We start from the raw sequence: 23,290 nt of genomic DNA on the forward strand, positions 1-23,290 counted from the left end.
AGAGAGAGAGGGTAAGTGAGAAAGAAGCCTGCTAGATCTGTGACTTGAACTGCAGTTAGCCATATGGGAGTACAGTGCCCTTAACAACCAGGCTGGGACCAGCAGGTGGCGTGGTGGTTAAGGTGCTAGACATTCCCACATGGCCAGTTATGGTTTAAATCCCAGGTCTGATGGCTTGCTTTCCCACTTTCCCTTTTTTCACTCTCACTCTCTCTCTCTGGTCAAAATAAATGAATGAATAAATAAAACTGAATAAATAATTAAAAAAAAAACACAACTACACCACCTGTTGGCCCCAAATAAAAGAATTCTTTTTTAAAAAAGAAAGAAAATGACAAAAATTAATCTCCTATATAACCTTCCTTAGAAAATGACTGGAGGAAAAATATCAGCAAGACTAAGGAATAAACCCAGAAAGAAAAAGACAGTCTATCCATCAAAATGAAGTCATTTCCGAAAAGCAACAAATGGAAGACATGACAAGATAAAAGGTATGAAACAGGTCTTAAAAGACACACATTTTTCCTGGAGGGAAAAATGAATAGATTACACTGGAAGCTTGGAAAAACATGATAAAGGTAGTAAGTGGTATGTAAAAAGAAATCATCAGATAGCTAGGAGGGCTGGCCCTATAGCCCACTGGTTAAAAGAGTTAGATCTCACATTAGATCTCACATAGCTAACCAGTTTGAATCCCAGCCCCAGCAGCTCGTAAAATACTCTGGGCATGAACATGTATATGCCCCAAATTTCGAGGATGGAGAAATGGAGGAGAATGGACTGTGGTGTGACATGCCCTATTGATGAGTGCTTTTTCTCTTTGTCTCTTTCTGGCATGCACACATACCCGCCAGCAAAAACAAACAAAAAAATGCACGCAATTTGTGTGTCTGTCTTATTATTCTTTTTTTTTTTTTTTGGAGAGGTTTTTTTTTTTTACTATAGGGTGGGTGCGCTTGCGAGAAAGAGAGAAAGCGAGAAATCGCTCCCCAGGGGGGATGGCCACGCCACAATCCCTTCTCCTCCATTCTCCTCTTGGGATCTTGGGCACACATGCACACATGCCTGGTGTGATTTTAAGCCACTGGGTCCAGGACTCGAACCACGGTCAACTACATGGGAGTCCAGCGACATAGCCATTACACTGCTGGTCCCTGTCTTACTCTTCTTTCATGAAAAAAATAAATAGAACAAACTTAGAAGTTATATTGGGATGGGATGGGTAGACAATGGTCTAAGTAGACCTTCAGAGCAGAAATCAATAGGCAATGTTTAAACGCAATAGAAAAATAATGGGATAAGCTCTGAACAGCCAAAACAGCACAGTATTTATGCACAGAAACTCATCCACTTTACTGAAAGTTTACCATTCAGGAGCCATATATCTTTACATGCAGTTCTTCTAATTATGGCATCAGATTTCTAAGACTACACATCTACTAATGTATGCAGGTTTATTATCTAAAGATTACAAGCACAACACAATATATTCCCCTACAGACATATAAATATTGCTATACTAGTATCAGATTGCATGAAACAATTAGAACTATGAACATAAGACACTTTATCTGTAGTGCTAATGACTTATATAAAAAATTACAGAGGAACCAGAAGCTGGCATAATGGCTATGTTGCTTGGCTCTCAAGTAGTTGACCGTGGTTCGAGTCCCGGACTCGGTGGCTTAAACTCACGCCAGGAATGTGTGCGTGCATGCCCAAGATCCCAAGAGGAGAATGGAGGAGAAGGGAGTGCAGTGTGGCCATCCCCCCTGGGGGTGATTTCTCGCTTTCTGTCTGTCTTTCTGGTGAGCACACAGGCCCTATAGCAAAAACCTCTCCAAAATAAAAGCTATAGAAAAGTAATAAAAGTAAATGTAGTTTAGAATTATAAGTAGAGAATTTCATAGCATAAACAGAGTATGAAAGATAAAAAATCAAGCATTTGGGACTGGCCCCTTGTCTAGTGGTTAAGGGAGATGAATCCAGTAGGACCAACAGTAATTCAGATCCCATCCCAGTAGCTTCAAAAACATGCCAGTGAATACCTGTGTGTCCAAAGTCCAGACAGGATGGAGAAATAGAAGAGAATGTACTGGATTACTGTGTTATCATGCCCCAATGGGGAGGTCCTCTCCTCGCCCCCCCCACCCCCCGCAATCAAGTAAATGTGCCCCCTGGCAATTAAAGACGACAACAACAGAAAGGAGGAATCTGGAGAGAAATGACACAAAAAATATAAGTAAGGAGACCAGTGAACCTTTTTTTCAGGAAGCGAGAAATCACCCCTCAGGAGGGATGGCCATGCCACAATCCCTTCTCCAATCTTCTTTCAGGATCTTGGGCATGCACACACACGCACTTGTGAGTTTAAGCCACCAGGTCCAGGACTCGAACCAGGGTCCACTACATGGGAGTCCAGTGACAAAGCCATTATGCCAACTGCTGGCCCAGCAAACCTGTTTTACTCAAGAGGCTTTGTCATGAGAAGACTATCATAGTACGCTAAACAAGGAAGCCTTTAGGAATCAAAAGGTGTTGAATAACTACATATAAATAGAGAGGCAAGACTACAGGAAAAAAAATTGTGAAGATTTTTTTATCATAGGGCATGTTCTCTTGCTGGAGAGACAGAGAGAGAGAGAGAGAGAGGGAAAGTGAGAAATCACACCACAATCCCGTCTCCTCCAGAGATTTTGTACATGCACACACATGTGCACAGTGTATTTTTCAAGTCCTGTATTTTCAGGACTTGAACTGCAGAGTGACCCATGTGGGATCCAGCACCTAATCACAATGCCACTTGCTGTACCCAGAGAGAAGTGGGAAGACAGAGTGAAAGGGAGAGGGAGAAAGTACACATCCCTCTCCCCAATGGGGTATATCATGCCACAATCCCTTGTCCATTTTTTCATCCTGTCAGAATTTTAGGCACACACGCAAATGTACAGGTATGTTTCTCAAGCCACCAGGTCCAGGATTTAAACTACATGGTTGGTGATGTTGGAATCTGGCTCCTTTAACCACTACACTATGGAACCAGCCTGAGAAGCCTTATTTCTTACCACCAGTACTGTAAGAAGATAGCTTGGTTAACTGGGATACATGAATCAAAGCATATGCAGTAGTTTTGTTTTGAAAACTCATTTCTGTACTTCATATGGATAAATAGAAAAAAATATTTGAATCTATTGTCTAAACATTTTTTACTAAAGTAAAATATATAAAATTAAAGAACAGTAGGTGGCGCCAAATACCACTGTCAAAAATAATTGCCTTCAGTCACTACAATTAACAGAAACTAAGAAAAAAACGCTTCATAATAGAATTAAAAAGCATTAACTAGAAAAATATATATTACAAACTAGTCAAGGTTTCATGAGGCACAGTCATGGATTGATGTCAACAACAATGTTCTAAAACATGAATACTTAATAATAATAATAAAAAAGTTTCATCAAATGTGAAAAGCCTGAACTGACTGGAAGTACTTTTAGTTTTAATAAAATTTATCCACAGTTTTACAAAGGAGTTACTAGTCTAGAAAAGTTACTATCTGTACAATTAAAAGGATACATAACAATATGTAATACTTTTTTTTTTTTCTGGATACAGGGTGCATGCGCTCTCCAGAGAGAGAAATACAGGGGGAAAGTGAGAAAATGTGCCCTCCCCGTGCCAGTCCCCCCCACGCCCCACCAGGGGATGATCACACCACATTCCCTTTTCCTCCATTCTCCTCCTCTCAGGATTTTGGCCATATCTACACATGTGTCCAGCTTGTTTTCCAAGTCACTGGGTTGGGGACTCAAACAGTTGGCCATGTGGCATCCAGTCACATTGTTCACCATGCCACTGGATGGCCTGGCATATCTGTTCTTTTTTAATTTTTTATTTTATTTATTTATTCATTCATTCATTCATTCATTCATTCATTCATTTATATATTTATTTATTTATTTGAGAGGTTTTTCACTATAGGGTGCATGCGCTCGCCAGACAGAGAGAAACAGAGAGGCAGAAAGTGAGAAATCACCCCCCAGAGGGGATGGCCACACCGCAATCCCTTCTCCTCCATTCTCCTCTCGGGATCTTGGGCACACACGCACACGTGCCCGGCATGGGTTTTAAGCCACCGGGTCCGGGACGCGAACCGCGGTTGATTATGTAGGAGTCCAGTGACATAGCCATTACGCTAACTGCTGGTTCCCCTTTTTAATTTTTTTAAAGAATTCTTTATTTCATTTGATTTGTTATTATTATTTTTTACCTTACCAGACAGAGACAGAGAGAAAGGGCAAGCAAGAAATCAAGCTGCCAGGTCTGAGGACTTGAACCATGGTCGGACATGTGGGAATCCAGCGTTTTTAACCACCACACCACCTCCTGGCCCCTGTCATATCTGTTTTTAAAGTAAGGGTAAACAGGCACTAAATGGGAGCTTGAAAGATTTTTTGCAAAAGTAAAGTACATGGATTTTATAACTATGTTATGCTGATCAAAAGTCTTTCTCTTTTATGCTTTTTAGCATCATTTAACTAGCCCAGATAGAGGAGACTGTTGGACACTTTTTTTTTAGGTTTTGCCATAGCATGTGCTCCTCCAGGCTCCTGAGATTTTGGGTGTGCATGCTCGTGCCTAGCATGATTTTCAAGCTGCCAGGTTTGGGACTCAAGATGTGGTTGGCCATGCGAGAGTTGAGCAACTTAACCACACCACCTGCTGGTCCCCCAGATTGCTGGGCACTATTCCAAATACTTTCTTTCATCACTGTGTACTGAATGATTGATTAACTTATTTGTCAGAAAGCATACAATCAAAAGATTTCCAACAACCAGGGCATTAAAACATTGGCTACAAGACCAAGAAACACACCGGGTGTGTGTGTGTGTGTATTTGTGTATGTATGTGCTCCCATATGACCGACTATGGCCATCTCCCCGGGGAATGATTTCTCACTTTCTCTTTCTCTCTCTGGCAAAAAAAAAAAAAACAAAAACAAAAATAAAACAAACAAAACTGGCTACATGGCTAGCTAATAAATTTAAATGAACAATTATGAATTCAAGTTTTTGATCTTTAAGAGTTATTTTACCTTGGAGCCTTAGCCAAAGCTAATCGAAACACTAGCCTCTTTAGCAAAGATAAAAAATTAAGTTATAATAGATGGTCACATAGACAAACTTTGTTCTACAGGGAAAATAGTCTTTTCCCTTCTCTATATAAAATGTGGCAGTTTCTTAACTCATATGTATGCTGAATTACCCGCTGACTTCGTTTTATAAAAACAAAATCAAAATCCACAATTTACTTCCTATGGAGCAGACATTGTGACTGATTTCATAATATTCATTCTACCCTTTATGAATACTCTTGCCATTTAGCCAATTCTATACCACTCCAGGATGGGCGGGACCAAGTTAATCTGGCCAAATGAGATACAAGAAGTAAATTTTTTTTTTTTTTAATGATTTCTAGGAAAGAGAGGTCTTTCTCTCTTATCTCCTGGTAGATACAAAAAGGATAAATATTAGTTTACAGAAGGCATCCATCCTAGGTCCTTAAGAAGTACTAACCTAAGGCCTGTGCTAACACATTCAAGAGGGCAGAATTAACACAAATGCAGAAAATCAGTGACAAAGCTCTCTGTCAGTAAAAATTAATATTATTATTATTTAAGCCAGTTTAAGTCATATTTAAGTTATTCAAAAGGTATCTTGAATTCTGAAAAAGTTACCCTGCTCGTGATATACCATCAGGGTTGAAAGCCACTGGGCTACTTAAAGTAATAACTTGAAATTCAAAAGGAATTAAATTGGAGTGATTTGAATAAAGAAGGGAAAGTGAAAACACGAATTAAAACCTAATCTACAGGGTAAACTTTTAACAAAAATTATCTGAGACAGCACTCATCACAGAGATGAAAAAAAGAAAGCTACTCCCTCCCCAAAAATGAGGTATAGTTGCACTGCAGTTCCTTTTCCATTTTCCCCATCCTGTCAGGATTTGGGGGAGGTGTACACATGTACTCAATGTGTTTTTCAACCCACCAGGGCTGGGATTCTAACAGCAGTTGGTCACGTGGGTCTGAGATCTCAAGGCACAGTGCTTAACCATTACACTACAGCAACAGGGCAAACTCTTAATCATAAAAATATGAGCACAAGGGGGCTAGCAGATAGCATGGTAGTTAAGGCTCTGGACTTCCCCATGGCTGACTCCAGTTCGAGCCCTGGACCAAGTGGCTTGAAAATCGCACTGAGACAGGTGCCCAAAACCCCGAGAGGAGAATGGAAGATGGAGAATGGATTAGGGGGTTATTTCTTACTTCCCTTCTCTGTGTCTCTTTTTCTCTCAAGCAAGGGCATGCGCCCTATGGGAAAAACCTTAAAAAAAAGACACACACAACACACACACACACACAATTTCAAAATGCACAATAATTATTTCTCTGATTCTTCTTCAGTGATGATATTCCTAGTACCAGGCATACAAAAGCTGTTTAATAACTATTTCTGTCTTTTTAAAAATTATTTTATTTAACTTTCCTCCCTCCTCCCTCTCTCCCTCTCCTGTTTCCTCCCACCTTTCTCTCTTTCCTTCTAATCTGACAAAAGAAGAACGGAGCCAGAGAGAGAGAGAGAGAGAGAGAGAGAGAGAGAGAGAAAGAGAAAGAGAGAAAGCATGCTGCCAGGTCCAGGAGTCGAATTGTGGTCCGCCATGTGGGAATCCAGTGTCCTTAAACACCATACCACGTGCTGGCCCCTGTTTAATAACTATTAACAAATCTAAAACAGTCCAGTGGTTTACATTAGCTTCAAATACAACGTTTTCTTCCTGCCTTCAAATCTATTTCAGTATAGGTAGAAAATTCAACCAAAACAGTGTTACTAAATTAGCTTAACAATAAAGTAGTCTCAAAATTGAAAATAAAAATGTTGTAGACCTATTGATATCATACAAAAGTTAGTGAGCTAATTATTAAGTTTTAGAATTCTAATTACACATTTTTGTAAGGAATAATCACTAGGTAATGTTATGGAAAATATTCTGCTTTAAGGTCAACAGAGAACAGAATTTTTAAAAAGTAAATATATATATGTATATATATATATGAAATACATGTAATATTAAGTAAACTGAATCTATATATATAATTTTTTTTTTCAGGGCTAGCAGTTGGCGTGGTGGTTAAGGTGCTGGATTCCCACTTGGCTGACCACAGCTGAGTTCCATACGAGGCATTGAAAATCACAACAAATAAATAGATGGCTAGATAAATGTGTATATGTGTGTGTGTGTGTATATATATATATACACACACACACACATATACACACACAAACACACACATATATTTTTTAATTTCTGCAAGTGTTCTTAAATAGCTCATTGTGTGGCATTGAAATATCCAATATAGAATATTTATGTGAATCCTATAATCAAATTTTGTTCCAAACAAAAGGTCTATAAACAGCTCCTAATTTATGAAGTACCTAAGTAAATGTTATGAATTATTCTAAAAGTTTCCCATAGTTTTCATTAAACCTAATATTTTTGGGTTGTAGTGAAAAAAATGTGCAAAGGTACTGGCTGATTTTGAAGAAATAACATCCTCCACTAGAACACAAACCTAAAGCTAGATTTATAGTTTCATTTGCTAATTTAACAAAATGGCCACTACTTTTCAAAAAAAGTATTTGCTAGAATTTAAAATTTAATTCAATTATTTATTTTTTTTTTTTGGAGGTTTTCGCTATAGGGTGTGTGTGCTCGCCAGACAGAGACATAGAGACAGAAAGCGAGAAATAACCCCCCCGGGGGGGGGATGGTCACGCCACAATCCCTTCTCCATTCTCCTCTTGGGATCTTGGGCATGCACGCACACGTGAGTTTTAAGCCATGGGGTCCGGGATGCGAACCGCGGTCGACTATGTGGGAGTCCAGCGACATAGCCATTACGCTAACTGCTGGTTCCCTTAATTCAATTTTTAAAACACTGGTAATTCGGGTCCAGTAGATGGTGTAATAGTTATGTTGCTAGACTCCCATGTGGTTGACTGTGATTTGAGTCCCAGACCCGGTGGCTTAAACTAATACCAGGAGCGTGTGTGAGTGCCCAAAATCCTGAGATGAGAATGAAGGAAAAGGGATTACGGCATGGCCATTCCCCTTCCCCCCACCCCTCCAGGAGTGATTTAGGGATCAGCAGGTGGTGTGGTGAATAAAGCACTGGACTCTCACATGGCCAACTGTGGTTCGAGTTCTGAAACAGGACATTTGCTTTCTCATCTTCTCTCTCTCTCTCTCACCCTCTCTCTCTCTCTGGTGAGTGTATGTGCTTGGTACCAATTTTAAAAAGAATAACAACAATGATAGACAAAATTGAATTAGTAATTCTTTAAAAAATTTTAATTGGTAATTGAGCATGTTTGTGAAGGCATGTGACTTCGCTGTCCTCAGTTTATCAGACTAACATACCAATAGTAAGTAAACTGAATCCGTCCTAAAAAAACTTCCTATTTATTAAGTATAAAATAGCATTTACTATCATGTAAGAAGATGAGAAGTTGTATAAAAATAATAAAGCAGAGATAGAAACTACTTTTTTTTTGAGAGGTTTTTTGCTATAGGGCGCGTGCGCTCGCCAGACAGACAGAGCGAGAGAGACAGAGACAGAAAGCGAGAAATCACCCCCCAGGGGGGATGGTCACGCCGCAATCCTTTCCCCTCCATTCTCCTCTCGGGATCTTGGGCACACACGCACACGAGCCCGGCGTGAGTTTTAAGCCACCGGGTCCGGGACGTGAACCGCGGTCAACTACGTGGGAGTCCAGCAACATAGCCATTACGCTAACTGCTGGTTCCCAGATAGAAACTACTTTTGAACAACTCATAAAGACAGCAATAAGTAGTATAAATAGCAAATAAGCATCTACATTTAAAAAATTATTTACATTATAAACAAACAATAAAGACGTCTGCCAAGGTTGACTACACACAGATTAGGTAAATCACTAACTTTCACTAGAGCAATGACATATATATGCATTGGGTATTTTGATACATAAGAGATGGAAGTGACAAATAAAAGCAGCAGAGCTTGAAAATATAACAGCCTCAAGGAGGGTTGGTTCCATAGTCCAGCTTAGTTAAGTCCTCTGCACTAGTTGCTGCATTCCACATGGCCAACTGCTGTTTGAATTCTAGCCCCAACAGCTTGGAAAACACACTGAGCACAAATGTATGCATGTCCCAAATCCTAATGGGATGGAGAAATGGAAGAACAATGATTATGGATATGGTGCTTTCTCTAAGACTCTTTCTCTGACAATTAAAAAAATTTAAATTAAAATTTTAAAAGATCTTTGGCTGGCCCTTATAGCCATAGCCTAGAGTGGTTAAGGGAGCTGGATCTCATATGGCCAACCACTGTTTGAATTCTGGCCTCAGCAGCCTGAAAAACACACTAGGCGTGTGTATGTGCCTCAAATCCCAACAGGATGAAGAAATGGAGAAGGAACCGTGGCAAGACCAGGCCCTACTAGGTAGGTGCTTTAACCCTCATCCTATCTTCTTCCTTTCTCCCTGTCTCCCTTCCCTGAGCACATGTATCCTCTGGCAATAGTTAAAAAAAAAAAAAAAAGGGATCAGCAGATGGCTTAATGGTTATATAGCTAGATTCCCATGAAGTTGACTGTGGTTCATGTCTCAGATCCACTGGCTTAAAACTCACGCCAGGTGCACGTGAATGCGTGCTTAAAATCCCGAGAGGAGAATGGAGAAGGGATTGCAATGTGGCCATCTCCCCAGAGGGTGACTTCTTGCTTTCTGTCTCTCTGTCTCTCTTTCCAGTGAGCACATGCACCCTATAGCAAAAATCTCTCTTAAGAAAAAAAAGAAAACACATTTGTTTTATTTATTTAAAAAGAATTAATTTTATTTATCATTATCATTTTTTTTTTATTCACCAGAGAGAGACAGAGTGAGAGAGAAAGGCAAAGTGAGAAAGCAGGCCAAGCTGCCAGGTCCAGGACTTGAACCACAGTTGCCCATGTGGGAGCCCAGCATCTTAACCATCATGCCACCTGCTGGCCCCACATGTGTTTTATTAATCATTTGCTGTTACTTTATTTTCTATATAAGACATGAATACTTTTCTTTTTTGTCAACAATGTATGTACTCATTTATTTCTTCCACAATAGGTAGAGAGATAATTGGGGGGTAGGAACACCCCAAGTAGGGCTTTCACATTGCTATTCACTCCCAGTTTTAGCCAGCCCAGATCATGAGTATGTGCTTATACTCCCAGCATGCTCAGCAAGATATTGGGACATAAACCCAGGACACTTCTCCTGTGGGTCCAGTTATATTAATGCTGTACCATTTCCAAACCTAGCCATCAATAAAGTAAAATTATCAACCTAACACTTTATTTTTCTCCCATATGTACAAACAAAACAAAAGTGTACACTTTTAGTTTAACCTATTTAAAGTTTTCCTAAGTTATAAATGAAAATGGGAATCACTCAACAAATAGTGTGGAGGTTAAGGTGGCTGGATCTCACATGGCCAACTTGGCAGTTTGAAAATCACACTGGGCTAATATACATGTGTGCCCAAAATCCTGAGAGGAGAATGAAGAGGAAGAGATTATGGTGTGGCCATTTCCTCTTGGGGGTGATTTCTCTTTCTCTCTCTGGTGAGCACATGTGCCCTATAGCAAACTAGAAAGAAAGGGTGACTCAATATAGTTCACCATTATATATAATATAGTATATTACTACATATATTTATGAACCAGTGTCCAGTATATAATAAAGTGCTCAATAAATATCTATCCAAAACGATTTGAGGTCCAGCCTAAGTGGTGTAGGCCACAGCATACTGAACTGAAGAGTTGGAAGCCACATGGCCAACCATAGGTCTGGATTCCTAGGTCAGTCTGAAAATACATAATGCGTATTATGGGAGCCCAAGATCCGAAGGAATTGGAGGGCTAGGGAAAGGGGGTTGTGGTAAGATGAGACCCTGTCAAGATTACTTTCTCTCTCATGTACACAAAATGCTCTCTATGATATAAAACAAACAAACAAACAAAACCACATTTTGAAACAAAACTAGATTGCATTATTGTGATAAAAACGCTATTACATCATGTCTATTCTCTTTCTGTGACAGGCTCCATATTTTCAGCTGAGCAGGTGAACTTCTAGAATAAAGTTAGTATTTCTCAACATCCCTTACTACTGAAGCTGGTTATCTGACTAGGTATTGGCCAATGGAATATAAGAACTATTCTGTATGACTTCTGGGATATGTTCTGAAAGACAGAAAGAAGGCCCTTCTGCACCCTTTTTGCTTCCTGCTATGTACTGTAGAATGTTGGAGCATAACCCTGGCTCCCTAACGCTATGGAGTCTTCACACCACTTAGACACTTACCTCTAAACTTTTATCACAACAGAGAGAAAAGAACTACTATCTTTTTCTTTAATTTGTCAGAGGGTGCATGTGCTCACCAAACAGAGAGAGAGAGACCCAATTTTTTCCTCCTTTTGTGATTTTGGGTACACATGCTCACATACCTGGTGTGTTTCTTAAGCCACCAGATCTAGAATTTGAACTACACAATCGGCCATGTGGGATTTAGTTATCTTAACGACCACACCATAGGCTGGTCTGACTTTCATCTTTTTAAACAACTGTTGTTTTGGGTTGTCTATCACTGACAAAAGTAATTTTGATTAAAAGTTGCACAAAGGAAAGATAGTGCTCTATATTCACATAAATATCTTCAGTACACTTAAGACCCTAGTGTAAAGAACATGGGCTATTAGACTTAACAGAACTTATTCAAATATCAGCTCTATTACTTAGCTGTATGATCCCAGGCATATTTCTTAACTTCACTGATTCTCAGTTTCCACAAGTGTAAAGTGGCAGAAAAATACTTCTTAGAAATATGATAAAGATTACATACACTTAGGGAGAAGCTGCAAAGGAATAACAAATATCAGCAGAGAGCTAAAAAAAAAATTACCTGTGAAAAGAAACTCAAATAATACCCCAAATTATGATATGTCACAAATATCTATAATCTCTCTAGTAAGTTTTACTTAAACATTTCCAGCTCCATACTACTTTGAGGGAGAAAACTCTCTCTCTCTCTCTCTCTGTTAACAGTTAAAATTTTCCATAAGCCTTGATCATCTGTGGACTATTATTGTCTCTAACAGTTTGCTTACTCTGCAACCTATTCTGTGATCTCTGATATCTTCATGTACTCCCCAAAAGAGTTGCAACTTCCAGGACCAGCAGTTAGCGTAATGGCTATGTCGCTGGACTCCCACATAGTCGACCGCAGTTCACGTCCCGGACCCAGTGGCTTAAAACTCACGCCAGGCGCGTGTGTGCGCGTGCATGCCCAAGATCCCCAGAGGAGAATGGCGGAGAAGGGATTGCAGCGTGGCCATTCCCCCTGTGGGGTGATTTCTCGCTTTCTTTCTCTCTGTCTCAGTCTGGCAAGTGCACGAGCCCTATAGCAAAAACCTCTCAAAAAAAAAAAAAAAAAAAAACTTCCAAGAATTAAGTCCTCTGATGACACAACTTCTAAGAGTTACCCTAAAGACTAAAAATCTTTTTTTTTTTTTTTTTTTTTGGAGAGGGTTTTGCTACAGGGTGCGGGCACTCGCCCGAAAGACAGAGAGACATAGAGACAGAAAGCGAGAAATCACCCCCCAGGGGTGATGGTCACGCCACAATCCCTTCTCCTCCATTCTCCTCTTGGGATTTGGGCATGCACACACACGTGCCTGGCATGAGTTTTAAGCCATCGGGTCCGGGACACGAACCGTAGTCGACTATGTGGGAGTCCAGCGACATAGCCATTACGCTAACTGCTGGTTCCGCAGACTAAAAATCTTCTAACTGCTCTGTTTCCAGATTTTGTTTAACACAGCTTTCTTTAATTAACTGCTTTAATTAATTATTTTCATTATTCTTTCTTCATTTCATTGGTACAAGGGATATCAAGTCAGAAGAGATTAAGTTACAATAACGAAACTCAAAAATCTCTAGCTTAAAAAATATATAATTGGGGCCAGCCAGGTGGTATGGTGAAGGTGGCTGGATCCCACATAGCAGAGAGCACAGTTCAAGTCCCAGACCCAGTGGCTTGAAAAATACACCAAGCACATGTGTATGTGTGCCCAAAATCCGAAGAAGAGAATAGAGGAAAAGAGACTGAAGTGTGTTCATGGGGGGGGGGGGCACTTTCTCATTCACTCTTGCTCTCCCTCTCCCACTGGCACATATACCCTATAAAAAATTTCTTTCAGGGGCCAGGTGGCATGATGGTTAAGGTGTAAGACTTCCACATGCCTGACAGTAGTTCAAGTCCCTGACCTGAAGGTTTGCTTTCTTAATTTCCTTCTGTTTTTCTCTGGTCTAATTAAAAAATAGTAATAAATAAATTATCGCTTTAAAAATGTTTCTTTTTGGGGGGACCAGCAGTTGGCGTAATGGCTATGTTGCTGGACTCCCATGTAGTCGAATGCAGTTCGAGTCCTGGACCCAGTGGCTTAAAATTCATGCCGGGCACGTGTGCGTGCATGCCCAAGATCCCAAGAGGAGAATGGAGGAGAAGGGACTGCAGCGTGGCCATCCCCCTTGGAGGGGGAGTTCTCTCTTTCTGTCTCTGTCTCTCTCTGTCTGGCTGGCAAACGCACGCACCCTATAGCAAAAACCTATCCAAAAAAAGGTTTTGGGGACCAGTAGATGGCCTAATGGTTACGTCACTGGACTCCCAAATAGCTGACTGCAGTATGAGTCCCAGACCTGGTGGCTTGAAATTCACACCGCCACGTGTGTGCACATGCCCAAAATCCTGAGAGGAGAATGGAAGAGAAGGACTTAACAGTATGGTCACCTGCCCCCAGAGGGTGATTGCTCACTCTTTGTTTCACTGTCTCTCTGGTGAGCGCATGTGCCCTATAGAAGTTTTGTTTTGTTTTCTTAGAGAACATTCTCATTCGTTTTACAATGGCTATCATGGGCTGTTGAAGAACTCTGCTTGTAGGAAAGTTCTCCTTTGAACCTAGGCTTATGGAGAAATCACTCTGAAACACTGCTAGTTGCAGAAGAACAAAAAGAAACCTCTGGAACATCTCATACTGGTAATTTAATGATGGGCTTGGAAGTGACATGTTCACTTATGTTAACCCTTTGGTCAGAACTTGTTCACATGACCCAACGACAGAGGGGTCAGGAGTGCCACATAGAAGGAAGCCAAAAATATTTAGGAAGCTGTATAAATGGCTATCTGAAAGCACAGCACATGAAAGAGGTTAAAATGTTTTTAGTGGGCCAGCTGGTAGTCTGGTGGTTGAGGTGGCTGGATCCCACATGGCCAACTGTGCAGTTTGAGATTTGGACCTGACAGCTTAAGAAACACGCCAACTGCATATGCTTGTACAGAATCCCAAAAGGAAAGGTGGAGGAAAAGAGATTGTGGCATGACTGTCCCCCATGGGGAAGGGGAGCTTCTCACTTTCCCTTCTCTTTCTTTCTCTCTCTCTCCAACAAGTACCCGTTCAATCTAGCAAAGTTACAAATATGACTTTAATGATATGAATTTGATAAATTATTAATCCCAATAGTCATATCATTACTTACCAAAATTATGACCTTAAACTTCAATGAATTCATATTCCTGTTATAAAAACTACCACATTCGGGGACCAGCAGTTAGCGTAATGGCTCTGTCACTGAACTCCCATGTAGCCGACCAGGTCGAGTCCCAGACCTGGTGGCTTAAACTCATGCCACGTGTGTGTGTGCATGCCCACGATCCTGAGAAGAGAATGGAGGAGAAGGGAGTGCAGCATGGCCATCCCCCAGGAGGTGATTTCTTGCTTTCTGTCTGTCTGTCTCTGTCTTTCTAGCAAGCGCACGTGCCCTATAGCAAAAACCTCTCCAAAAAACCCACAAAAAACAAAAAACAAAAAAACTACCACACTCCAGGGGAATCTATATAAAATGCTTATAGCAAGTCAATAAAAAGTTGATACACTATATACTGGTATCTATATAGACACAAATGTACACATACACACAGACATATAGAAACAAATAAGAGTTTAGATACAGACATATATACATACATAAACCTACTCTCCTAAAGACACAGTATATTGGGGCCAGCAGGTGGTGTGGTTAAGGGCGCTGGACTCCCACATGGGCAACCACGGTTTGAGTCCTGGACCTGGTGGCTAGCTTGCTTTCCCTGTCTCTCTCTCTCTTCAAATTAAAATAAATAAAGTTAAATAATTTTTTTTTTTAAAGAAGACACAGTATATTTCCAGGGGAAAAGAAATGGCAATATCAGCCCAAATAAAATAAAAGAAACACTGGGGTCAGCAGGTGGTATGGTGATTAAGGCACTAGACTCCCATATGCCTGACCATGGTTCAAGTCCTGGATCTGGTATCTTGCTTTCTCACTTTCTTTCCCCATCTCTCATTTACTCTCTGGCCCTCTCTCTCTGGTGAGTGCATATGCCCTATATTGTTTTAATAATAATAGCCATAATAAATAAAGTTAAATAAATAATTATTAGAAACAAGCAAACCTTAATTTGGGGCCAGTAGATAGTATGGAGGTTGAAGTGGCTGGATCCCACATGGCCAATCGTGAGGTTCAAATCTCGAACCCAGCAGTTCAAGAAACACACCAAGCACATGGTTAGTGTGTGCTCAAAATCCCTAGAAGAGAATAAAGAAGAGATTGAGGACTGGTCATTCCCCCAGGTATGTGCTTTCTCAATTTCCTTCTTGCTCTCTCTGTCTCTGTCTCTGGTGAGTACATGTACCCTATAGCAAAACAAACAAAACACCAAAAACTTATACCTTGTGTTATTAGTTTCCTATGTCACAATTAGAATATTTTTAAAAGGCTCTGAATGTGGTCCACATAGTTAACGAGGATCATACAGTTAAATGCCTACAAAGATCACAGATTTTTAAAAAAGTAAGGGAAGTAAAACATTAAGAAATAGTGTGAGATGCATAAAATTACAGTTTATGGCTCAACATAAATTGTTATCCAGTGCTAAACCCTGGCCAATTTGTGCCATGCTAGAATTCAAAGCCAGGGTGATCAACTGGTCTGAAAAAATTTTTCTGAAGAATTATTTAATTTTATTTATTATTATTAAGTAACTATTTCAACTATTTAACTATTTATTAATCTATCTACCTATCTGTTTATTTATTTATTTGGACTTGACCAGAGAGGGTCAGAGAGAGCGAGCGAGCGAGAGAGAGAGAGCAAGAAAGTGAGAAAGCAAGCTGCCAGGTCCAGGACTCAAATCGCAGTCAGATACGTGTGAGTCCAGCACCCTTAACCACCACGTCACCTGCTGGCCCCTATTATTATTATTTTTAATTTGCCATAGGGTATATGCATTCACCAGAAAGGGGAGGGGAAGTGAGAAAGCAAGCCCCCAGGTCTGTGATTCAAACCGGCTGGCCATGTGGGAGTCCAGTTCCTTGACCACCAAGCCACCTGCTGGCCCCTGAAATGTTAAAAGAAGGTGGAAACCAAAGTTATACACTAGTTCCTGGAAGAGTTTAGATTCTTCCCTTTATATCTCATATCCTGAAATTCTACCATCATATATCACAATTGTCTGCCTTTTAATATTCATTGTCATGAATGCTTGGTGGGCCTGTTCAAAATTTGTAAACCCATATCCTTTATTTTGAGACTTTGTCTTAAAATATTTGTTTGAATTATTTCATCTCAAATTTGTTTCTCGAACTCCTATTGAAAGTATTTGAGAATTGTACCTTCCAGACAGTTCTTTACCTTTCTTGCCCATACTTCACATTTTTGGTCTTTTAATTCTAGTTTTGGAGAGATTTTCTAAGCTTTACCATTTAACAATTCTATTTGTATATTTTTAATTCTTATTTTATTTTTTCTTCATTTCTTATTTTCATTCTTACCCTAATACAAAAACAACTATTCTAAACTGTTTAATGTCAATCTTTGCCACAAGCATTGTATATATGATGTGATGAGAGATCCTGAATCCTTCCCTTTCAAAAGATTTTTTTTTTTTGGGGGGGAGAGGTTTTTCGCTATAGGGCGCGTGCGCTTGCCAGACAGAGAGAGAGACACACAGAGACAGAAAGCGAGAAATCACCCCCCGCTAGGGGGGATGGTCACACCGCAATCCCTTCTCCTCCATTCTCCTCTTGGGATCTTGGGCACGTACGCACATGCGCCCGGCGTGAGTTTTAAGCCACCGGGTCCAGGACTCGAACTGCGGTCGACTATGTGGGAGTCCAGCGACATAGCCATTACGCTAACTGCTGGTTCCCCCCTTTCAAAAGATTTAACTCTGGCCCATTACATTGATGACATTATGTTGACTAGATCTAAATGCAAGAAGTAGCAACTACTTGAAACTTATAGGTAAGCATTTACATACCACAAGGTGGAGAATAAATCTGACAGAAGTTCAGGAGTCTTTAATTGAGTGAAATTCTAGGGGTCTGGGGGTGTGGGGCATACTGGCATACTGTAACTGTGCAACAGGTCTCAGTTGCCATGTAAGCTGCTTTGCGTCTGGGCCATATGATTCAATAATGCTTGAAGCTTTAATGACAGACAGGGATACTATCTGGAGCCACTGGAAGACTCCTGTAAGTAAACTATGGGACAAGTCTTTAGGATTTTACAACACAGTCCTGATATCCTTTCCAGATAACTTTTTTTTTTTTTTTTTTTAAACAGGGCACAAGTGCTCACCAGAAAGAGGGAGGGGGCAAGAAATCACTCCCTGGGGGAGTGAGTCCATTCCATGGGGGATGGCCATGCTCCGATTCCTTCTCCTCCACTCTACTCTGGAGATTTGGGGCATGTATGCACAGGTGCTGAGAATGATTCTTAAGCCCTTGGGTCAGGGCTGAATAATGGGGTCGGCCATGTTGGATCCAGCAATTTAACCTTCATGCCACCTGCTGGTCCCTACTACTTTTCTGCTCTTGGTCTGCTACAGGCCTTAGGAGAGACTGAGCGTTTAACTGTGGGCCACAAAGTTATCACCAAGCCTTCACTGTTCATCCAGAACTAGGTGTATTGGGGGGCTGGGGGACAACAGGTGGTGTGGTGGTTAAGGCCGCTGGACTCCCATGTGTCTGACCCTAGTTTGAGTTCCGAACCTGGTGGCTTACTTTCTCACTTTCTCTGGTCAAATTAAAAAATTAATGAAAGTTTTAAAATAAAAATAATTCTTTAAAAAAAAGAAGTTGGATCTCACATGGCTGACTGTGCAGTTCAAGTCTTGGACTTGGGAGGCTTCAAAATACACTGGGCTCATGAGCATGCATGCCCAAAATCCTGAGAGGAGAATGGAGGAGAAGAGAGTGTGGTGTGGCCATACTCCCTCACTCTATCCTGGGGATACTTTCACACCTTCCCTCTCTCTCCAGTAACACAGAGTTCCTATAGCCCACCCACCCCTCCCACCCAAAAAAAAGAAAGAAAAAATAACTGAGAGCCATCTGATCCACTAATCTATAAAGTGGAGTATAAACAGCATTCTATCATTAAATGCAAATGGTATATATAGAACATTGTGCCCAAACAGGCCTTGAAGGCATAAGTAAGTTACACAAAGAAGTACCCCAAATACCATGGTGTCTGACCTTAACCCACTGCCTTTTTTCTCACATCCTTTGCTATGGCCTCATGGGGAGTTCCCTACAATCTGCAGATACAGGAAGAGAAAACTCAGGTCTGGTTTACAGATGGTTCTGCATGATATGCAGAAACCGCCTGAAGTTGACAGCTGCAGTACTAGAGCTTCTTTCTGGGAAATCCCTGAAGGATAGTGGTGAAAGGAAATTATCTTAGTGTGAGCTTCTGACAGTACACCTGGTTGTTCATTTCGCTTGGAAGGAAAAATGGCCAAATGTGTGACTATATACCAACTACTGGGCAGTGGTTAACTGGATGGTCAGAGACTTGAAAAGAAAACGATAAGAAAATCATTAACAAATCTGAGAAATGGGTACATGGATAGACCATTTAGAGTGGGCAAAAACCAGAAAGATACTTGTGTTTCATGTCATTGCTACCAAAGGGTGTCATCAGCAGAGGATTTTAATAATCAAAGGAATAGGATGACCTATGTTGGTGGATACTAGTTGGCCTTTTCCTCTAGCCACTTCTGTCATTGGGCTAAGCAATGAAGTGAGCACAAAGTGAGCACATGGCTGGGATGTAGGTTATGCAGGAATGGAAGTTATGCCTTGGCTTAATAACATGGACTTCCACTCGCCAAGGTCAATTTTGCTATGGTTGCTGCTGAGTGCCCAATCTTCAAGCAGCAGAAACCAATATTTAGAGACTCCATAATAGTACCACTTTCTGGGGTGATCAGCCAGCTATTTAGTGGCAGTTTGATTACACAAACCATTTACATCATGGTAAGGGCAGCATTTGTTCTTACTGGAATAGACACCTCAAAGAAAATGAGGAAGAAATGGGCCCACACTCTTGGTATTCACTGGTCTTGCTATGTTCCCGAAAGTCTTATAGCAACTAGCTTCACAGAACCAAGCAATGGCCTTTTGAAGACTCAGTTACAGTGCTGGCTACGTAGTAATACTTTATAGGGCTGGGGCAAAGTTCTGCAAAGGACCGGGTGCAATATATGGTACTGTTTCTTGCATTCCTAGGATTCACGGGTCTAATAATAGAGGGATAGAAACAGGAATCACACCACTCACTATTATCATAGTGACCTAACAAAACTTTTGCTTCTTATCCCTGTGAGCTTATGCTCTGTTAGCTTAGAGATGTTAATTCCAAAGGGAGGAATGCCCCCACCAGCAGACACAACGGTTCTACTGAACTAGAAGTTAAGTTTGCTACCTGGCCATTTTGGACTCCTTATGTCTCTGAATCAACAGGCAAAGAAGGGATGTTAATGTGTTGGCTGGAGTGACTGATTCAACTACCAAGGGGAAATGAACTAATTCTTCACAGTAGAATAAAAGAAGGATACACTGAGAACACAGGAGACCCACCCTAAGATGAGGTCATTCAGGTAGGCCCTAACCAATAGGACTGGTATCCTTAGAAAAAGAGATAATGCCATGGAGAGGGGGAAAAGTCATGCAAAGACAGAGATACAGAGGGAGAATGCCATGTGACAACAAAGGCAGAGAGATTAAAGTGATACAGCTCCTAGTCAAGGATTAACAGCTATCACCACAATCTAGGAACGAGCAAGGAAGGATTAAGGATTCTCATATTCTTCTAGAACTGAGAGAATACATTTCTGTTGTTTTAAGCTTCAATTTTGTGGTACTTTGTTAAAGGAGCCCTAGGAAACTAACACAATGTGTACTCATGAATTTTACCTATCTACACAAAGACTGACATATAAGACAACTATACTGTTTTCAACCTCTTGCCACTACAAATAATATAGCCATGTATATTCATGTACACATCCCTCTTATGAAACTTCTACAAATGTGTTTTTTTTTTGGAGAGGTTTTCGCTATAGGGCACATGCGCTTGCCAGACAGACAGAACAGAAAGCGAGAAATCACCCCCCAGGGGGAATGGTCATACCGCAATCCCTTCTCCTCCATTCTCCTCTCAGGATCTTGGGTATGCACGCACACGGGCCTGGTTTGAGTTTTAAGCCACCGGGTCCGGGACGCGAACCGCGGTCGACTACGTGGGAGTCCAGCAACATAGCCATTACGCTAACTGCTGGTTCCCTCCTACAAATGTTTTGAGGCATATATCTAGGAATGGGTCATAGGACATTCACATGCTTAAAAGAGCTGCAGGGTCTACAATGCTGCTATTATTATTATTATTTAGAAGAGAGATTTTTGGTATTGGGTGTGTGTGCTCGCCAGACAGACAGAGAGAGACAGAGAGACAGAAAGCAAAATGCCACCCAGCCTCCCCCGCAGGGGGGATGGCCATGCCGCAATCCCTTCTCCTCCATTCTCCTTTCAGAATTTTGGGCATGCAAGCACATGCGCCTGGCATGAGTTTCAGGCCGCTGGGTTCAGTACTCAAATTGCAGACACCTACGTGGGAGTCCAGCAACATAACCATTACGCCATCTGCTGGTCCCTACCATGCTATTATTGATAACATTCGGTATTATCTACTGTAGGGTTTTCATTTATTAATTTATTTAAATTTGCTTTGGGGAGGTGCACTTGCCAGAGATACACACAGAGAGAGAAAGATAAAGAGAAAGTGAGAAAGCACCCCCAAAGAAATGGCCATGCTGCCCGCAATCCTTGAGACCTTTGAGCACACACATACACACACCCAGTGTGCTTTTCAAGCTGCCAGGACTGGACTTGAACTGCACAGTTGACTATATGGGGTCCAGCTACCTTAGTCACCATGCCACTGGCTAGTCCTAAGAATTTTAGAAAGTCTACAAATTATTTTATATTCCCACCTTCATGAAGTGAAGCCATATTTCCCTCCCCATAAGTATAGTATAGACTTAGTGACTTGCTTCTAATGAATAGGAAGTGACAGTACGCCATTTGGGAGGGTAGGTCAGAAAAGGCACAGTGGATTCCTGCCTGCTCTCTCTCAGATCACATACTCTGAAGGAAACATGCCATGCCAAAAGAAGATGCCTTTTGGTCTACTCAAGCAACCCTGTGGAAAGGCCCAAATAGGAAACCTGCCAACAACCAGCAAGGAACTGAGGCCTCTTGCCAGCAATGATGTGAACAAGCCATCTTAGAAACAGATATTCCAGTCTCAATCAGCTTTCAAATGACTGAAGCCCTGGCAGACAAGTTTAACTACAACGTAAGAAAACATCCTGATTTTGGGACCAGCAGTTAGCATAATGGCTATGCCGCTGGACTCCCACGTAGTCGACCACGGTTCAAGTCCTGGACCCGGTGGCTTAAACTCACGCCAGGCACGTGTGCGTGCGTGCCCAAGATCCCGAGAGGAAAATGGAGGAGAAGGGATTGCGGCATGGCCATCCCCCCTGTGGGGTGATTTCTCGCTTTCTGTCTCTCTGTCTCTCTCTGTCTTTCTGGCGAGCGCACATGCCCTATAGCGAAAACCTCTCCAAAAAAAAAAAAAAATTATAGAAGACATCCTGATTTAGTGTTAAATCACCCAGCTAGGTTGCTTGCTACCAAATTCCTAACTCTCAGCATCTGTAAAATAATGTGTGTTGGGGCTGGCAGGTGGCATGGTGGTTAAGGTGCTAGATTCCACATGACTGACAGCATGGTTCAAATCCTGGATACGGTGGCTTGAAAATCTTGCTAGGCACATGTGCATGCATACACACACACACACACACACACACACACACACACGTTAAATTAAGAGGGTAATTTGTTATGAAGAAAAAGATAATATATTCAGTGTTCTTGTTTTCTTCCCCTAAAACTAAAATATATAAAGTGTGATCTTACTGTTTTCATTTATAATTTTAGTTTTGTCATAGAGCGCTTATGCTTGCCGGATAAAGAGAGAGATGGAGAGGGAGGGAAAGTAAGAAATCATCCTTTGGGGGGATGGCTATGCTCCAATCCCTTCTCCTTTATTCTCTTCTCCAGATTTGCACAAACATGCATATGCCCAGAGGATGTTTTTCAAGCCACTGGGTCTCGGACTCAACCACCCAATTGGCCTTGTGGGATCCAGCCACCTTAACCACCATGCTACCTGCTGGTCCTTTTGTCAGTTTTTTTACATTTAAAAAAAGTTTGCTTCTTTCTTTCATGAGAGTTAGGGACAGAGAAAGAGAAAAACAGTTTTTACATTCTGAAGTATCTTTTCCCATTCTATCATGTTCCTTCAATGCACAGAACTCTAGAATTTTGATAGAAATTAACTCATTCCATTTCTTTCCTTCATCAGAACAATGGCGACGGGAACCAGCAGTTAGCGTAATGGCTATGTCGCTGGACTCCCACGTAGTCGACCGCGGTTTGCATCCCGGACCTGGTGGCTTAAAACTCACGCCGGGCGCGTGTGTGTGCGTGCCCAAGATCCTGAGAGGAGAATGGAGGAGAAGGGATTGCGGCATGACCATCCCCCCTGGGGGGTGATTTCTTGCTTTCTGTCTCTATGTCTCTCTCTGTCTGTCCGGCGAGCACATGCGCCCTATAGCAAAAACCTCTCAAAAAAAAAAAAAAAAGAACAATGGTGACAGGGAGGTAGTTTGTTTTTTTTTTTTTTTTTTTTGGGAGGTTTT

This window comes from Tupaia chinensis, unplaced genomic scaffold (genome assembly GCF_000334495.1).
Source record: "Tupaia chinensis unplaced genomic scaffold, TupChi_1.0 Scaffold143673_1, whole genome shotgun sequence".
In the NCBI taxonomy this organism is placed as follows: Eukaryota; Metazoa; Chordata; class Mammalia; order Scandentia; family Tupaiidae; genus Tupaia; species Tupaia belangeri.